The sequence below is a fragment of the Anser brachyrhynchus genome (assembly GCF_964034855.1).
Source record: "Anser brachyrhynchus genome assembly, chromosome: 1".
Lineage (NCBI taxonomy): Eukaryota > Metazoa > Chordata > Aves > Anseriformes > Anatidae > Anser > Anser brachyrhynchus.
Window position 1 is genome coordinate 124,344,055 of NC_137694.1, and position 18,849 is coordinate 124,362,903.

The 18,849-nt window shown below is 36.6% G+C and overlaps 1 protein-coding gene across 26 annotated transcripts in view; it reads left to right on the top strand.

Annotated features, from left to right (window-relative positions):
- Positions 1-18,849, top strand: part of DMD (dystrophin) — a 1,241,121-nt gene that overhangs the window by 1,056,904 nt on the left and 165,368 nt on the right. The gene's annotated exons all lie outside the window — the stretch shown is intronic.

Below are 18,849 nucleotides of genomic sequence, written 5' to 3' on the forward strand. Positions count from 1 at the left end.
AAAACTTCTCTAGTCCCCCAAAGTGGCATACGTGTCTGAGAAAGGAAAATGAGTTAAAAGCTGTTGTGTAGTTTCTGATGTAGAATTTTAAAACTGACTTTATCCCAATCTGAAGGACTGGGAGAATCACTGAGACCTGATTAAACTATGCAGGAGATTTTAGATGCCTTTAATATCTGCTATTTGGCCTACATATGGGAAGCTGGTCTGACATATACCTGGTTGCTACAGTTTTCTTCTTGCTTCTTGTTTTCTTCCCAGTAATTGATTGTCCTAAAGGTTAAATACTTTTCCTTTGAAAATGTTTGGATTAAAAAACTAAGTTTGCTGAAGAAGACAGAGTTTGTATGGCCTTCAGTTAGAAAAATTATTGTTAAACAATGAAGATTTTTCATTATAAATGATATTATCAGTCAAACATTATCAAATTGACGTATTCTACATCTCTCATCTTTGCTTTGTTTTTGTTTGTTTGTTTGTTTTGGGGGGGAGATTTTTTTTTGTGTATGTGATGTGTATCACAATGATTGATGATACTACAGTGTGAGGGAAAGTACCTATTACCTTCTATATATCTAAGCACCCCAAATATCTTCTGAGCAGATCAGGTCAAATAATGGTCAAATGAGCTACTGTGATACGATTTCTTGCAAGTCCTTCTCATAATGGAGATCACAGTAGCCTTCCCAAACCTAAGCTGATGAATATCTTCCCAGGGAATAACTTTGCCCAGTGCCATTTGTCACTGTTCTCTTTAGTCATAGTTGCTGGAGCTCTTAAAGTCATGGTGTGATGTTGAACTTGTGCAAAATAAGTAATCCTTCATCAGTATTACTGCCTTATTATTACATATCCTTGGTCTGTATTTATGTACCAACTGGTATTTAGCTCTGGTTCTGAGGATGAGATAGTTTCAGATACCTCAACCAAAGAATGCAATGTAGACTACAGATCATACATACTTTCATAGCTCTCTGCTTCTTTGTCCTGTTATTATCCCTTTTTTTCCCTCTCACATATAGGTGACCTTATAATCTTATCTGCAGACTGAAATGCAGCTTTCTTAATAACACGCAATCTCTCCCTCCTTGTTCCCCTCCCCACCCCCCCCAAAAAAAAAGGTTATGCTAATAGTGTGCACCAGTCATTACTTGCCATACTGATACCTTCTCACTGTTTTGTTGTCTATTTCTCATCTAGCTGATGAGAAATACTAATAGTAATGGATGCTGTTGGTTATTCAGGAAGCCCTGATGAATTTTTGGATTTTGATACTTTATGCTCTGAAAAGTTCTTTGGAAGCTCAAAGCCACTCTTTTGGGATGTTGTGCCCAGAATTTTCTGACTGAGAAGGCAATATGATTGTAATGGTGCAGTTGTGCAGTTTATCTGTTACTGAAGGTAGTTCAGCTAATCCAGCGTGCTTGAGAGCACAATGCAAAGTGCTTTCTCTTGCTAGTGGTACTCTACCATATCACTGGCAGCACAGGACGGGTCCAGTTATTAACAGTTCAGTTGCCTGCCATACACAATGCTATAAATGAACAGCGGAGCCTTTGTACTCCGTGAGGGATATAACTCCTGTCTGAATTTCTCTGAACCACTGTGAAGTAAACAAACCATAGAACAGGCAGTAGTGTTTGTGGTTCATCTTGTTGCAGGCAGAAGTGTGGATCTCAAGCACACCTGCCAAATAAAAGCCGAATTGCGTAGCCCTGTCTTCAAGTGACTCCATTCTGCTAGAGACTGATTTGTTCTCCTTTATTATCGCATAAGGAGGGTGCCTTGATTCAATATGAGGATTGTTAATGGTAAAAGGCAGAACAGAATTTAGTGCCATAGGTCTTGCATTTTCTTGTGAGCAGTTTTCATGCAAGCCTGAATCTTGCTCCTTAAGAACTGGTTGTAGTTGTTAGAGATTTACATGTATAAATAAAATACTTTCCCAGAAAGACTAGGAATTTTGTATATAGATTATGAATTTTAATATATTTAACATAACAAGTGTATCCACAGAGGCTGTAAGTATTATTTTTAATTCTTTTTTTGCAGCCTATATTACAGCTTTTACTAATTCTTTTCTACATAATTATGAAACAAAGGGCCATGAGGAATTCACATGAGCACTGTATAAGTAACCCTTATTTTCTGAACTGTATGCTGTTTAGCTCAGGCTTTCTTCAGCATAATTGACAGTTGTTGCCAATTGTATGCTGCTGACAAATGTTCACGGGAAAGTGCCAACCTGAAACTTCTTTCTAATTATGAACTGAACAGTGCTTGCATTTATGCACAGTTGAGAAATGAACTGATCTGCTCATCATCTACTCCAAAATGCCTTTCTATATGCACTCAAGCCTTTTGTCCCTAGGCATCTCTTCTTTAAATGAGATCAAAAGGAAGTTAACCCTGTAAAATAATTATCTAAATTTCAGTTGTGTGCATATGTGGCCATAGAAAGAAAAGAAATAGATTTGGCAAGCTTAAAATACCACATTCTTACAAAGTAATCCTAAAACAGCAACCTGAACTGGTGGACAATGAATGAACATAGACAGTTCATTAAAAAAAAATAAAAATCTTCTATATTCTTCTGTACTTCATCCTGGTACTGTTCAACTGCTGCTTTGCCAAAAAGAGATATTTCAGAAAAGTGGACTCTTACAGTGCTATTATGAAGGAACTGTGCTGGCAGCTGCCTACAATGGAAACTCTGAGAGGAAAGAGAATTGTTGAATTTCTAGTTTATATTCTCATTCATAGTAAAATAAAACATTAAAAATCTTTAAAAAGTATTTGAAACAATGTAATTGATAATACATTACTTTGTAGTTAAAGTAATTCATAATCTTCTATCCTTCCTGAAGAAATAATATTTTTGGAAGGAATTATTAGGGCTCACATACAGAAAAAATAATGAGTGACACTTAAAAACAGCAATAGTCCACATTTATCTCCTCCTAGCAAAAGAGATGTATACTGGACATGAAGAGACTAGGTTTAAATGGTTACATAGAAACTATGCAAGAAAAAATTATCTGGAAGTTACATTTAATAACCAGAATTTTCAAACATCTAGATATCAATACCAATACTAGATCCATATTACGGTAAATTGCGGTCAGACTGTAATATGATGCCTGTGTTCCTGTTAATTTTATGTTCAGGTAAAATTAAGTGAGCCAGCAGAGCTCATGAAGTCCAGTCTAAAATGACATTATTGCATATAACAGTGCATTTTGAGGTCTTTTTAATTTCTCTTCTTTAATAGTAGACACCATATATATATATATTAACTTGTCTGGTATTTTGAACAAATCCAGAGCACAACCCCTTCCTTGTTTCAAATTTTTACTGTGTGTATCACTTTTTTTAAAAAAAATGTGCACCACTGTTTTCACCATGCTTACAGACAAATTTCTATTTCCATTTAGCAAAATTTGCTGCAGAAAAGCCTACGGAAGTAAGTGGCCCTAAAATATTGTTTCAGCAGTTTCAATACTCATGGTCAAGGATGTATTTTGACAACATACAAGCGTTACTCCCCTCTATAGCTCAACTCCTTATTATTCTTAAGTTTAAAGACCCCCAAATTCCAAAGCATTCCATACACAGAGTATTAGAGTATGAACTAAGATTTGCTTAAGTATTATTAAATTTTGTCCAACTAAAAGATGACAGAATCCTTTGGATGACAGCTAAGTAGAAAACTATAGTTGCCTTCCATGTAGGAGATGGAAGTATTAATGTTTCCTTCAGGCTAAACTGAAGTAACAACTGCTACAAATGCTTCTCAAGTTTTCCATTTCATACATACATCATTCTGTGATAGAATCACACAATGATTATCTCTGATGTCTCCTTAGACTACTTTGAAATGCATACACTTTTTTTCAATTTAATTTGAACTCCAGCTGCCTGACACCAAAGTCTGACAAAAGTCTGACAACAAAGTCATTCGGAATTACATTGTCTTACTTCCTTTAATTCTCTTAATATATTCTGTGCTGGACTCCATGATTTTTAAAAACTAACTCCTACAGAATAACGGTTCCCTATTTCATTTGCTAGCTTTCCTCCCACTCCCAAATTGTCCCTGAGACAATTGGGATCCTCTCTACAAGCAAATTTTGTAATTGTGAAATATTTGTAGATTCGAGATTTTATCTAAGTATGATACTGTAAAAGGAGGAGAGACCTAATGGCATTTTAGAGGACTTTATGGTTTTAGCTTTAAATGCAGTCAATAAAAACAAATTTTATAAAATACCAAAAACTCTTCAGCTACTGTTTTAATACTAATATAAAATAAAACATCAATGACCGTAACAGGATGTAATAAACTTTATTTTAAAATAAATTGAAATCTCAGTTAAATCTTATTTAAATTCATTGGAAATCTTTGTCATCCTGCAGATGTCCATATTTTATATTGAGGAATATTTTTGTTAATTTAAAATTTATTGAATTTGCTATGATGAAAATGATAGTTGGAATTTGTTGCATTTTTAATAGATTAACTTTCAGGAGGTTGTAAATACCAACGACTCTTCAGCTAAATACATCACCTAATTGGTTGTACAGCCTAGTATGTTGTTTTTATCTTTTTAAATACAGTTCTATACAATAGAGAATTTAGTAGGTTTGGTTGGTTGGCACTCGTAGAGGCAAATTTAATTTTCCAAGGTTTGTTTTACATATGAAATTGGGTTAAAAACTGTGGAGTGCTTCATCACATTGTTGTACCAGTTTAGGTTAGTTCTGCTATGGTTCTTAGTTTGTAGTAGATGAAAGTTAATCAGTTCTGTTCTGTGGTCTTTTGTTTTAACAGCTTATGAATTTATTTTCTCACATGAAAAGAAATGTAATCACAAGCAGTTATTTAATATGTAATAGTCATGTATTTGCAACTGATACGAATTTAATCTAAAAGCCTCATCTGTCTTACTTTGCTTGGAAATCAGTCACAAAAGACTGCAGAGTTTGTTATGGTGATAACTAAGGCAATAGCCCATAACTAAGTTCATTTTAAATACATAAAGCAAACCATTATTCCCTCTGCTGATTCCTTTTGCAATAAATAAGCTATACATTTGTGATCTCTTCTGATTTAGGTGTTACCACTTTAAATATAGTGAAAGTTTTATAGAAATTAATATAATTTTTGACCATATCACACTATCTATTTTAATGTTTAATTTCCATTTTTCACATAAGAACAGTAATAAAGTGATGGGTAGGCAGAGAATTGTAATCTTAAGAGTAGCCTTGTAAACTTTAAACTGTCCTTGACTATACTATTTACCGGAATACAATAGAATCATTAAGATACAGAAACGTTAATGCTGTTCTGCTAACAAGGAACAACCAAAAAGTGAGTATTCTTTAACTTTCTTGATAATCACAAGTGTAAGACATGGTCTCTGGAACTCTGGAATGATGGGAACATTTTGGGAAGGAACCAGTACCTGGGCTCCAGCTGCAACAGGTTTCACTAGAGCAATTTCATTCTTCACATATATATATTTGCACCTTATGCAGTCTAGCTAGAGTTGAAGTCAGAGACTATTCTGGATAAAGATTCTTTGAAAACAAGTCTGCTAATTGTGAAAGATAAAAGTTAGACTGATGTTCAGCTGAAAGGAGAATGAGAAGAAGCAACCTGACAGAGAAGCTTAGTGGCAGCATTACAATGCATTCAAAATGAATAATTTAATATTTGTTAAGCACATTTTTGTTTGCATCATTTTTGAGTATTTGTGAGAAGTGCTTGTATCTTTTGGTTGATAAAAGATGAGCTGTAATCTCCCCTACAGTGGCCTACACATAATTTGAGTCTTATTAGTATTCATATAGATTTTTTTTATCTTCTTCAGATCAAACATCTAGTGTTTTTGTCTATGTATATGTGCATGTGTGTTTGTGTATGTAATAGTTGAAAATGGTCGTCCAGAGTTCTCTACACTAATAATCAATACACTTACCTTGTCTAATTTATTGCATAATTAACTTCATTGTTTTTCTTAATGATAGTTCCATCTGTTGCATTCCATTGAAAAACATCATCTTTTTAAATTACTTTTTCTTGCATTAGATTATAATAGGTATCTTAATATTATTTTTCTATTTTAAATGTTAACATTCTTGTATGAGAAAGAAGTATAACAAAACCTAAAGAAGTAGTGTTTTGAATAAAATATGTACCTGAAGATTAATGTGCATAAGTGTATTAATTAATGCAGTTATTAGTAGAACGGATTGACTATTTCTCTTTGATTAAGGGCCATTGGGATAAATAATAGTTAACTTTTTCCTTAGGTGTAGAAAAAATCCTGAATTCTAAAGAAGAAAATAGGTGACCAGTAAAAAAATTGATTTTTTTTTCTACCTCCAACCCACTTTGGTAGAATGTGCTATTATTAGATCAACAGTTTTCATTTAGAGCCAAATTTTTCCTTTTCTGAACTTATCCTGCTGATTTCAGTGGGAGCTCAAAGTGAACATCTGCAGGCAGAATTTGACTTTTTAAGTATTGGTAATCTCTGATCTCAGTTTCTGATAGCCTGCTGAGAGAAGTGACTAATACATGTATAAAGACTTGTCTGTCTTTTTATGCCTCTGAAGTTCAGAATTGAGGTCAGACCAGAACATTTTTAAGAGATTGCTGTTTATCAGAATAAGAATGGGACTTGGGCTTTTAGAAGCAGAATTAAACACCGATGTTTAAAAACCAAAGTGTTATACCTACTCTATGCTGGTACTCTAGCATTTAACAGAGCTTTTTGTTTTATCCAGTCTTCCATGTAAATCCAGCACATACAGACACTTAACTGATGACCAAGTATTAATACTCCTGGACTTGACATTACATCAGAGATGTTCTTGAACTCTTGTGATTCTGTTCAATTTTTTTTTCTTTTTTTTTTTTTTTTTTACTTGGAAATGTAAATATTTACCACCACCACCACACCACCCTGAAATACAATACCAGTAACATTTTTTTTCTTTTAGTGTAGTACCATTTTATTTAAGCTTTTCTAAGTGAGTGTGGCTCAGGCAAGTGGGTAGATAAAAGGAGGAAAGGTATCTCCAAGGAGCAAGTATACCAGAAATCCTGTGTCACACTGGTCTTCTATGTATTATCTGCTCTTGAAACATTTCCAAGTACAGAAAAGGACATATCAGAAGTGTATGTATAACCTGAGACTTGTATGTTCATTAAGATGCATGAGGAGGGAAAAGGAGGAACGCTAGAAGTGAATTTTAATGCTGTCTGCTTTCTGTGAGGCCGCGTTTTTGTTTTTTTTTCTCCATTAAGAGGTCTGGCAGTATTGTTTTTAATAAAATCTTTGCTTAGAAGCATTGGCTCTCCTATTCCTGTCACAATTATGGACTCAGGGAATGTATTCTGCTGTTATATCTATCAAGTATGCAGATTCTGTAATGATATTTTTACTATGATATCGGCAAATCAATGCACAAAATAAAATCAATTTATCAAGCTCGTATACTGGTACACAGTAGTGATTTAGGGACTGCTTGAAGTAGGGAATACAATGAATGTTAGATTGCCTGGGATTCTTATCAGTGACACATTGTACTATAGTTTTCTCATTTTAATACCTATTATTTAAAGCCTAATAGAATTTTGTCTTTTTGTTCAAGGTTAACCCATAATAAAACCTGGTAATTGCTAGTTAGTGCTTCTACAGTGCTTCTCATGTTCCAGGTAGTATGAGTTAATCTTCTCAGCTTCTTTCTGAAACTGCAGTAGAAGTAGTATTATCCCCAATTTACAAATAGGGCAATTGAATCAGTGAAACTAATTTGTCCAGACAGCAATGCCACTCAAATTATTTCTATTCTCTTAGGCTTTTACCTGCAAATTGTTTTATTTTAGTACAGTTAAATTGTCTGGAAGATTAAGAATGACAATTTTCATCATTTTCAGCTGGAGCCACAGCTACTCGTTTCCAAGAGCTGCAGCCTGCTCTCCCTCCAGATGTGGCAGGGCAGCCTCCCACCCAAAAGGGTTTCAACCTGAATGCCTGGGAAGGTGCTACTTTAAAACCCTAAACCTGTTACATTTTTTAAGTTTTATTTAATTGTCTCATTATTAGTATTTTATTTAAGCATTCTTTCTTCCTGCATTAGCATAAAAAGTAAATTGTTCTAGGTTGTGTTCTACTAAAGTCTGCCTTTAGAAATGTGTTCCCTTTTCTGGTGTTTTTGAGGATGTTCCCATTAGAAGGAAGAAGCCCAGGAATTTCCACCTTGTCTTGGAGATTTTGTCTTGAAGTTTCACCCCACCCATCATATAGTAGTGGTAAAGAGGAGAGTTATAATATTAATGAAAGAACTGGAAAATAGTAGTTTAGGAAAGGACTCAACAGTCTTTCTGATCTACACTATTCTGGAGGTTAAAGATTGGATGAAATATAATAACTCCTTCTGGTATGAAGTTCTGTGAAGAAAAAAAAAAAAGTCTCCCTTTCTAAAAGTAGTAAAAATTCCTAATCTGTGTATGTTTTTTTATTAAAAAAGAGAGGAAGAGTTTTTGAAGCTTCTGGTCTGAATTCTTTTAATGTTAGTTGCATGTCAGAATACAATCTGTCTTAGTAGCATTTAAGCTAGCTGTTGAATGGCCATGCTAGGAATCTATATTTTTCATCCTAGATTTTGAAATACAAGTTCTGCCTGCTGATGTTTGGAAGCTTGAGGTGGTTTGTAATATCATGATGCAGCTATTGTAACTTGTTTTAAGCTGCTTCCTTCTTTTTTGTCTGTGAAATACTACATTTACCTTTAAAATAACACGCTGCCTTACAAACACAATAGGGATTTACTTTATAGTAGGTTTTTTTTAGTTTACTTTTTTGTTAGGGCAAGGAGAATTTGTGTGAGTCTCTGTTGCCTGAAAGAGTTTTTTATAACATATGTTACTCAACCTTTTATGTTTGTGTATGTTTAATATACATTGTTTACTAGTTAACTAGTAAAGACTAATGGTTTAAAAGTAGGCTTGTGTGAAACTCAAGGACCTGAACATATATATCTTTTCAAGTGCTTTTAGCTTTAATAGTGCTGAATGAAACCATACTATATGAAAAATTTCCCTTATAAAAATCCCTTTATATTTTCTATGTTTTCCAAGCAGTGTGTATCAGACTTTTAGATTACAATTTGAAAAGCTTCAAGTTGGTTCCTAGGCACTCCATCTCATAATTGCCATATTAGCTTCTTGGTCACAAAATAACTGAGTGACTGACTTTGATTATGTGAAAAAATGGTGCAGAACTGTTTATGGACAATTTAGCAAGGATAGCCTTTGCCATGTCATGGCTATAGTTCTAACGGAGTGGATTACAAGCTAAATGTGGTCATGTACTTCTCCTCCATGCAGGAGAACAAAATTTCAGAACACATTACAATGCAATAGCATGGATTGTCTTTATTCAGGGATCATAAAACTGCAAAAGTTCATAGCAGCCCTGATCATAACAAAGTGATATGTTTTTCAGGATATTTCCACCTATTAATGTGCTTCTATTTGTTGACATCCTAATGTCTGCCTGTCTCTTTCCTTCCTTTCCTTCCTTTCCTTCCTTTCCTTCCTTTCCTTCCTTTCCTTCCTTTCCTTCCTTTCCTTCCTTTCCTTCCTTTCCTTCCTTTCCTTCCTTTCCTTCCTTTCCTTCCTTTCCTTCCTTTCCTTCCTTTCCTTCCTTTCCTTCCTTTCCTTCCTTTCCTTCCTTTCCTTCCTTTCCTTCCTTTCCTTCCTTCTTTCCTTCTAGTTATTAAATTGCTCCAAATAGAGTGGAATAGACTAGAATAGTTCAGTTGAAAGGGACCTTCAAAGATCATCAAGCCCAACTGCCTGACCACTTCAGGGCTAACCGGAAGTTAAACTACATTATTGAGGGCATTATCCAAATACCTTTTCAGCATTGACAGGCACAGGGTAGGGTATCCACCACCTCACTAGGAAGCCTGTTCCAGTGTTTGACCACCCTCATGGTAAAGAAATTTTTCCTGATATCAGTCTGAACCTCCTCTGGCTTCTCTCCTTTGATAAATCAGAAAAATAATTCATGGCATTTGTTCCTTATTTATTTATTATATTCCACTTTTAATATCCTTACTTTTTAGTAAATACACATTTCATTTTCAAAATTGTAGGAATGAAATACCTTCTGAAAAATTTAATATTTTATCAGATTCAGAGATACAGAATTCAGAATGGGATAGGAATAAAAGGCATTTTATTTCTTTCTTCCTTTATGTCTTTTATTTGAACTATTTTTATCCCTGAAAAGGATTTATATTCTACTCTGGTGCATTTTTGCTTGGTCATTTCTCAGTTTATAACAATATACAGAATAGAAAATCAAATCAGCTAAAATCCATTTTGTTTCAACACTGCCTGTCCCCAGGAGCACTAGAATCAAATAAAAATACAGTGTGAGTTTAAAAGGAAGCTAAGTGTAGCATATTGGACTAGCAGCTGACAATCTCAGGTTTCACTGAAATTTGAATCAGTATACACTAAACCTATCAGAAAGGAAGTTTATTATTTTTTAATGAAAAAAATGGGGACTGTTCGACTGTCCTAGGTAGAATATGACAATTTGTTCTACCTTTGATAGTTTTAGATACAAATCTGAAGGTGTATTCTGGTCTATGAATATTCCTCTGCTTGAACGCTGAGGGAGCTGAGGTAGAGAAATGTCAGTGCTGGGAACCTGCTGAGGCTGAGGTATAGGAAGACCTCACCTCACTGTGCAAGTGGATGCTGCTCTGATTTAGCTGCAGCTGCTGCTGGTATAAAAACCCAATACACCACAAGTTCACTTGACGCAGGAGGGCTTTTCTCTGTAAGCCATCTCACGTTCATCACATTTCCAGATATCCTTTTCTGTCTTTCTCACTGCTTATGAGAATTGAGGTTTAGCACAGATCTGTCCTAATGGGAGACTCTTCCATGTGAAGGAACTGAAAAAAAATGCCAGGCTGGCATGAGGCCACGGCTGTGTGTGTCTCACAGATCTGGGAAAACAGACTCTGTAGGTAACATTGGCCTTTTCTTGAGAAGTGCTTCATATTAATAAGTGTCAGAACATGTAAGTGGAATATATAAGAGGGTGGACTTCTCTTGCTCAAAATTCTGGATGTACATAGGTCCATGCACCCTGATGGGATGAACCCACAAATGCTGGGTGAGCTGGCAGATGCCACTGCAACTCTCAATTATCTTAAAAAGGTCAAGTGACTGGGAAAGATTCCTGAGACTGAAGGAGAGCAAATGACTGAAGGACAAAGGAGTCCAGGAAGGCTGGGCACTCTTCAAGAAGGAAATCTTAATGGCTCAGGAGCGGTCTGTCCCCACGTGCCCAAAGACGAGCCGACGCGGAACTAGACCAGCCTGGCTGAGCAGAGAGTTGTGGCTCGAGCTTAGGAGAAAAAGGAGGGTTTATAATCTTTGGAAAAGAGGGCGGGCTACTCAAGAGGACTATAAGGATGTTGCGAGGCTGTGCAGGGACAAAATTAGAAAGGCCAAAGCTCATCTGGAGCTCAATCTGGCTACTGCCGTTAAAGAAAACAAAAAACGTTTTTACAAATACATCAACACAAAAAGGAGGACTAAGTAGAATCTCCATCCTTTACTGGATGTGGGGGGAAACTTAGTTACAAAAGATGAGGAAAAGGCTGAGGTGCTCAATGCCTTCTTTGCCTCAGTCTTTAGCGGCAAGACCAGTTGTTCTCTGGATACCTGGTACCCTGAGCTGGTGGAAGGGGATGGGGAACAGGATGTGGCCCTCGCTATCCATGAGGAAAGGATTGGTGACCTGCTACAGCACTTGGATGTACGCAAGTCGATGGGGCCGGATGGGATCCACCTGAGGGTACTGCGTGAACTGGCAGAGGAGCTGGCCAAGCCGCTTTCCATCATTTATCGGCAGTCCTGGCTATCAGGGGAGGTCCCAGTCAACTGGCGGCTAGCAAACGTGATGCCCATCTACAAGAAGGGCCGGAGGGTAGACCAGGGGAACTATAGGCCTGTTAGTTTGACCTCAGTGCCAGGAAAGCTCATGGAGCAGATTATCTTGAGTGTCATCACGCGGCACTTGCAGGGCAACCAGGCGATCAGGCCCAGTCAGCATGGGTTTATGAAAGGTAGGTCCTGCTTGACGAACCTGATCTCCTTCTATGACCAAGTGACGCACTTGGTGGATGAGGGGAAGGCTGTGGATGTGATCTACCCTGACTTCAGTAAGGCTTTTGACACCGTTTCCCACAACATTCTCCTCAAGAAACTGGCTGCTCATGGCTTGGACTGGTGTACGCTTTGTTGGGTTAAAAACTGGCTTCATAGCCGGGCCCAAAGAGTTGTGGTGAATGGAGCCAAATCCAGTTGGAGGCCGGTTACTAGTGGAGTCCCCCATGGCTCAGTGCTGGGGCCAGTCCTCTGTAATATCTTTATCGATGACCTGGATGAGGGGATCGAGTGCACCCTCAGAAAGTTTGCAGATGACACCAAGTTAGGTGCGTGTGTCGATCTGCTCGAGGGCAGGAAGGCTCTGCAGGAGGATCTGGATAGGCTGGACCGATGGGCTGAGGTCAACTGTATGAAGTTCAACAAGGCCAAGTGCCGGGTCCTGCACCTGGGGCACAACAACCCCAAGCAGCGCTACAGGCTGGGAGATGAGTGGTTGGAAAGCTGCCTGGCAGAGAAGGACCTGGGAATACTGGTTGACAGTTGGCTGAATATGAGCCAGCAGTGTGTTCAGGTGGCCAAGAAGGCCAACAGCATCCTGGCCTGTATAAGAAGCAGTGTGGCCACCAGGTCTAGGGAGGTGATTGTCCCCCTGTACTCGGCTCTGGTGAGGCCGCACCTCGAGTACTGTGTTCAGTTTTGGGCCCCTCGCTACAAGAAGGACATGGAGGTGCTCAAGAGAGTCCAGAGAAGGGCAACGAAGCTGGTGAGGGGTCTGGAGAACAAGTCTTATGAGGAGCGGCTGAGGGAGCTGGGCTTGTTCAGCCTGGAGAAGAGGAGGCTCAGGGGAGACCTCATCGCTCTCTACAGGTACCTTAAAGGAGGCTGTAGAGAGGTGGGGGTTGTGTCTATTCTCCCACATGCCTGGTGACAGGACGAGGGGGAATGGGCTAAAGTTGTGCCAGGGGAGGTTTAGGTTGGATATTAGGAAGGACTTCTTTACTGAAAGGGTTGTTAGGCATTGGAATGGACTGCCCAGGGAGGTGGTTGAGTCGCCATCCCTGGAGGTCTTTAAAAGACGTTTAGATGTAGCCCTTAGTGATATGGTTTAGTGGAGGTCTTAGTGTTAGGACAGAGGTTGGACTAGATGATCTTGGAGGTCTCTTCCAACCTAGACGATTCTGTGATTCTGTGAAATGTCAGTCCCTTCTTCAAGAAGGGCAGGAAAGAAGACAGGTCATTCAGTCCCACCTCAAGCTCTGTGAAAGAGGTTATTATCTTCTGAAGTCTTGTTTATACCATCTTTGGGAGAAATTAGATTTGAGATCAATTTCCCACGTAGTACTCAGAGCAAACCTGTAAAGTGTTCAAATCAAGCCTGTAATTGCTGTAATTGCCAGGCCATAAAATCTGAGAAGAAAAGGTGGAGATTAAACCAAAGTGCCTTTAACATCTTAGGCAGGCATCTATTCCTGTCTCATCCATACCAAAAAGAAAAGGCAGAGACTCACTTCCAGAAGCTAGAGTTGAACATTTGAAGTATTAGGTGCTTTGGTAAAAATGAATGCTTTGGTAAAATGAACTTTGTTTCCTTCAATTTTTCTTTTCAGCAAGAGATGGGCATCATTATATATTTGATGAGATTCATGATCCCTCCATACATGTGTATGGGAAATGTTAAGAACATTTGATCTTTAGTAATGTGTATAGGATGAGGACAAGATAGTCGGAAAGCAATGTTTCGTTATAATTGTAACATAATTGTTTACTCATGGTCTTACAGAGATTTTCCTAAACTTGTGAACATAATTTTAAGTTTTCTTAAGGCCATACAAAAGACAAAAGTAACACACACACACACACACACACACACTCAGACACACACACAAAAAAAAAAACAAACCCTGCTCCCAAGCTATTTTTCATTGCAAAAAATGTTTCAGATAACTAGGAGATGGTAAGAATAGTGATTGGATTTGAAAATCATTATTGAAAATCTCAATTACTTATTATTAACTTCATGATTGAACAATTGTGTAATGATTAGAAATTATTAGATGTTATTTATTAGATGGTAATTATTAGATAGTTTCTGTTTAATATAATTTTTAATACAAATACAGCTAAACTCAGTCTCAGTACTACTGAGATGTACATGAGAATATGACTTACTATGTACATGCTATTGTGTTCCTTTTATCGATATGAATGCCAAGCAACAATAAGTTCTTGCTCACAGTACAGCTGCATTGTTGCTGTCTGTTCTGACAAGGTATTGAGGTTCTCTGTGCTGGACTACGTTTAAACATATATGGTAGATGGTGGGGTCAGTAAAAATCAGCTTGGTAAGAGAAGAAGCAAATTTATTGAAGCACTGACAATTCACGTTAGCAAACAATAAATAAAAGCCAGCCTGTATTTTACTTTGATTTTTTTCTCTTTGCATAAGGAACAAGTCTTGTTCTGAGAATACACTTCCTCTTCAGGTAATGTTTTCCAAGTGGCATAGGGGAATTTAGTCACGCTATTCCATTAACTTGAGTGGGACAGAAGTTACAGCCTCTTGATTTAATTTTGCTTGGATTCATGAATTGTATGTTTGCCTTGTTATCAGCTGTTGCACATGTGGCTGGGGGAGAAGAGGGGTCAAGAAACAGAAATTGTGCATTGTATAGTCAATATTCCTTCCTGAATTTTCACTTATAAATTTTGTGATGGAAACTCCCTGAGGCTAGCAAAGTATATAATATATCTATTGTTATTGAAATAAGTTAATTCACTGTTTATTTACTCAAATGAGTCATGAATTTCCTTACAGATTTAAAGAAACTGATTTATGAATCCTAAACAAAAACATGTCCTTTTCATGGCCATGACAAAAGGCATCTCCATTTGGTGAGGTCTTTAAGTATCAAGACTTAGCCTTTTGTATCTTTAGCTCCCTTCTGATCACTGGGCAGCCTTCCAAAGAGGAAGTTGGTGCTTTTCTATATGTTAGGGACCAATAAACAAAAGCAAGGAAAAACAAAAACAAAACAAGACGGCATGTGAAGTAGGACATGCATAGAAGGACAGTAACAACAACAAAAAAGTAACCATGTTTAAACAAATCTTTGCTCATAGAGTTGGTATTCTAAAAAGAGTTGAGGGCTGTGTTGGCTTTTACAATTATTTTTATTTATTTATTTTTTCAACAGGATACCCAAAGCACTAGCAACTTTAATGGAAAAGGACCTACAAATTATTGTGGGGGTGGAGGGTGAGGGAGTAGGAGAGAGTGGTTAGTCTGCATATTCTGAAATAAGTAGAAACCAATCTACTGGCACTTGAGTTCTAAAAGGGTCTGTGAAACACTTCAAGAGATAGATGAGCATGGAAAGCATATCATTCAATGTGATCATCTGGGGTTAAAAATACCACAGCTGAAGAGATAAGATGGGGGAATGAAAATACTTGGTTTCAAACATAAATGTAATATGCACATATCAGAAAACTGATGGAAATAAATAAGTAGTAGACACTGTAGCATCCAAGTTACAAATTGCACAGTAAAGAAAGAGTAAGTTTCTGACAGTGGTGGCCTAATGCTATATTTAATGAAGGTTAGGAATCAAATCACAAAGATGGATGAATTTTATCAAACTAGCCTAAAATCCTTTGGAATTTGAAATTCCATCCCCAAATAGAAAATATGGAGTGTTAGGGAACACTAAGAAGATAATTGGTAAGGGAGACATTTCAAGAAGGGAAATTACAGTAAGTGCCTTGTCAGAGCATGCTTTTAAGATTACATTTTTAGATTAAAAAAAAAAAAAAAAAAAAAAAACACTGCTTCATGGAGTAACCTCTTAGGGTGGCCACAAATGGGACAAGAAATATTTGGCGTGGTACTAAGCAATACAGGTTCAAAACATTGCTGTCGTAATAGGGATTATTATGAACTAAAGGTCAACATTTTTGCAGGGATAAAACAAAATAAAAACAAAATGAAAACAAAAATAATAAAACTATTCACCACAATGAAATTCAGTTTTCAGAAGGAGAACTATACACAAATGAAGAACTCTACTTAAAAAAATCCAAAAAGAGTAAAATTTGAAGACAGCATGGAGACACTACGATGGAATCTGAAAACAAATCCATCTTCTCTAAATAGAAGGACTTTCAGAAGACCTAGAAAGCTGGGGTGACTAAAGAAAAGTGTAAAGAAAGATATTTTTAAAAAGCATCCATAGAACAAAATAATAAGATTAAGACTACCATGTCACCAGAACTAGGTAATTATTCAGTCAAGAGTTTTAATGAAATTAAAGAATAAAACAGCTATTACTAGTAACAGTATTTTCTTGCTTAAAATTAGTATATTATGAGGACTGGGAGGTGGCAAATATTGCAATAGTTTCTATAGTGCATCTATAGTGCATCTAATCAGGACTGTGGACCTACAGAACAAGAAATTTGAGAGAAAAAAGTGTACTGTAGAAGAGACAATGTAGCTTTTGTAAAAGTAGGTAAGCCATACATCTCTTAGTGTGCCTTCAAGAAAATAGTGAGCATGTCGACAACGGGGTATTGGCTTTTGGGGATTCCAAAATGATTTCAAAAATGTTGTTCCTAAAAATGTAGGTTACTGTGGGAAAAGAGAGAAAGACTTGATAAGGATAAATAACCACTTATCTAGTTATTTATTTCCTGTAAAAGGCAGAAAATAAAAAGCAGAGGTCAACGTTCAGTTTTCCTAATGAGGGACACTGCGTTCAAGAAGGTCTACCCTGTCTAGTATGCACATAAATGAACTGAAAAGGAGAATGAATAATGCAGTGACATATCTTGTTGATGATACAAACCTATTTAAAGCCCTTCAGGTGGGGATGAATTGCAAACACCTATAGAAGGACCTCACAGTACTGGATGGAAATAAAGTGGTAGCAGATGAAAGTCAGTGTTGATAATTGTTAAACAATGCATTTAGAAAACTAATCCCAACTTTATATGCACAGTAATGAGCTCTCAATTAGCCCTTTTAAACATTCCTTTAACACTCATGAGAGAAATCTTGGAGTTGTAAGCCCTGGTTCTCTGAAACCACTCAGCACTTCCAGCACTTCAATACTCAGCACTATTCAGAATGCCAAATCAAATGTTAGAAATACTTGGTAAAGCAGAAAATATTATACCATGGTATAAGACCTTATATATTGTAGGCAGTGTTCTGGTCCACCAATTTCAAAAATATAGCAGATCAAAAGTACGGAAAGCTCCTGCACAAGGACAGAATAAATGAAGTAGGAACGTGATTTATTTTGTGTAATTTCACATCTGCCAGGTAGGTGTCTGTGTATGATCTAGTCGTCTAGGTTCCCACTCTAGTGAATGCAAATCTTCTCAGTTTAATCTCTGTAATTCAGAATGTGATTCATGCCATTCTATAGTAAAAAAAAAAATACATTATATTCAGCTTCTGTTTTGATCAGTGATTGAATATAAAGGCACTATATGGTGACTAGCTCAGATCTAAGTATCTTCTTTATATACACATTTAGTTGGATATGTCAATCTTTGAATCTAAACCTGGAAGGAGTAAATATGATAAAGGTTTTATAAAGTCTGGAATAGCACAAAGAAAGTCCACTAAGAAAGATTGATCATTGTCTCTCATGAACTAAAAATGGGAGAAGATCTCAAGTGATATCTTAAAAAAAGAAAAAAAAAACATAAGAGGTGGTTCTTCAACCTAAACATTGAGTTTATAGGCCATTTTGGATGGTAAAAGCCTATGTTAGTTCAAAAATCAAGTAGATAATTTCATGCAAGAAGAATCCTTCAAGATCTAATTGACAAAGAGAGACAAATTCTGTCTCCAGGATCTCTGAGCCCCAAATTGCTGAGCTGGAAGAGTACAGCAAGGAGCGGGGATACTCAAGGTTTCCCAGGCTTTCCTTCTTCCCCAAGCAAATGTATTGGTTGCTCTCAGAGACAGGAGGGGTGAGATGAGCTTTTCATCTGACTGCTTATGGCTGCTGTTATGCTCTAGACTCCTATTATTTGGCTGGCTATGGTTTCTGTGGTATGTCTTCTAGAGTCCTTGCTAATTTTCCAAAGCATTTTAAAATATTTTCTAACAGGACTGTATGGATCATTTAAAATCCAGTCTACCACCTATAGTATCACATAGCATTGAAATTCTTTCTTGCGTAAGGACAGTCATAATTTGAGGCTGTTTCTCCTATTGCTGTTCACACTGAGAAGTCATTTACATCCTGAGCCATTTAATTGGTTCAAACAGATCTCTAGTTGTGGTAGTGGAATACTACTCACCATGTACATTTGTTTTTAAATTACCAACACTATAGTTAACTTTTTTTTTTTTTTCTATAAACCTATGATAGGTTTGGTATTTTTTATGTAGAAGGAAAAAGTAATGGAAAAATGAAACAGTCTTACACTATACAAACTGATTATTAAAAACATAAACATTACTGTAAAAGATTTTAATCATACTGATGAAAATCATAGTTAAGTAGAAATTCCAAATTTCTGCTTCTGTAGATGAAAATTATTGTACAACATAAATGATTACTATTTCTTAAAATTGTTTGAATACTTGGTGTGAAAAAAAAAAAATCATACAAAATTTC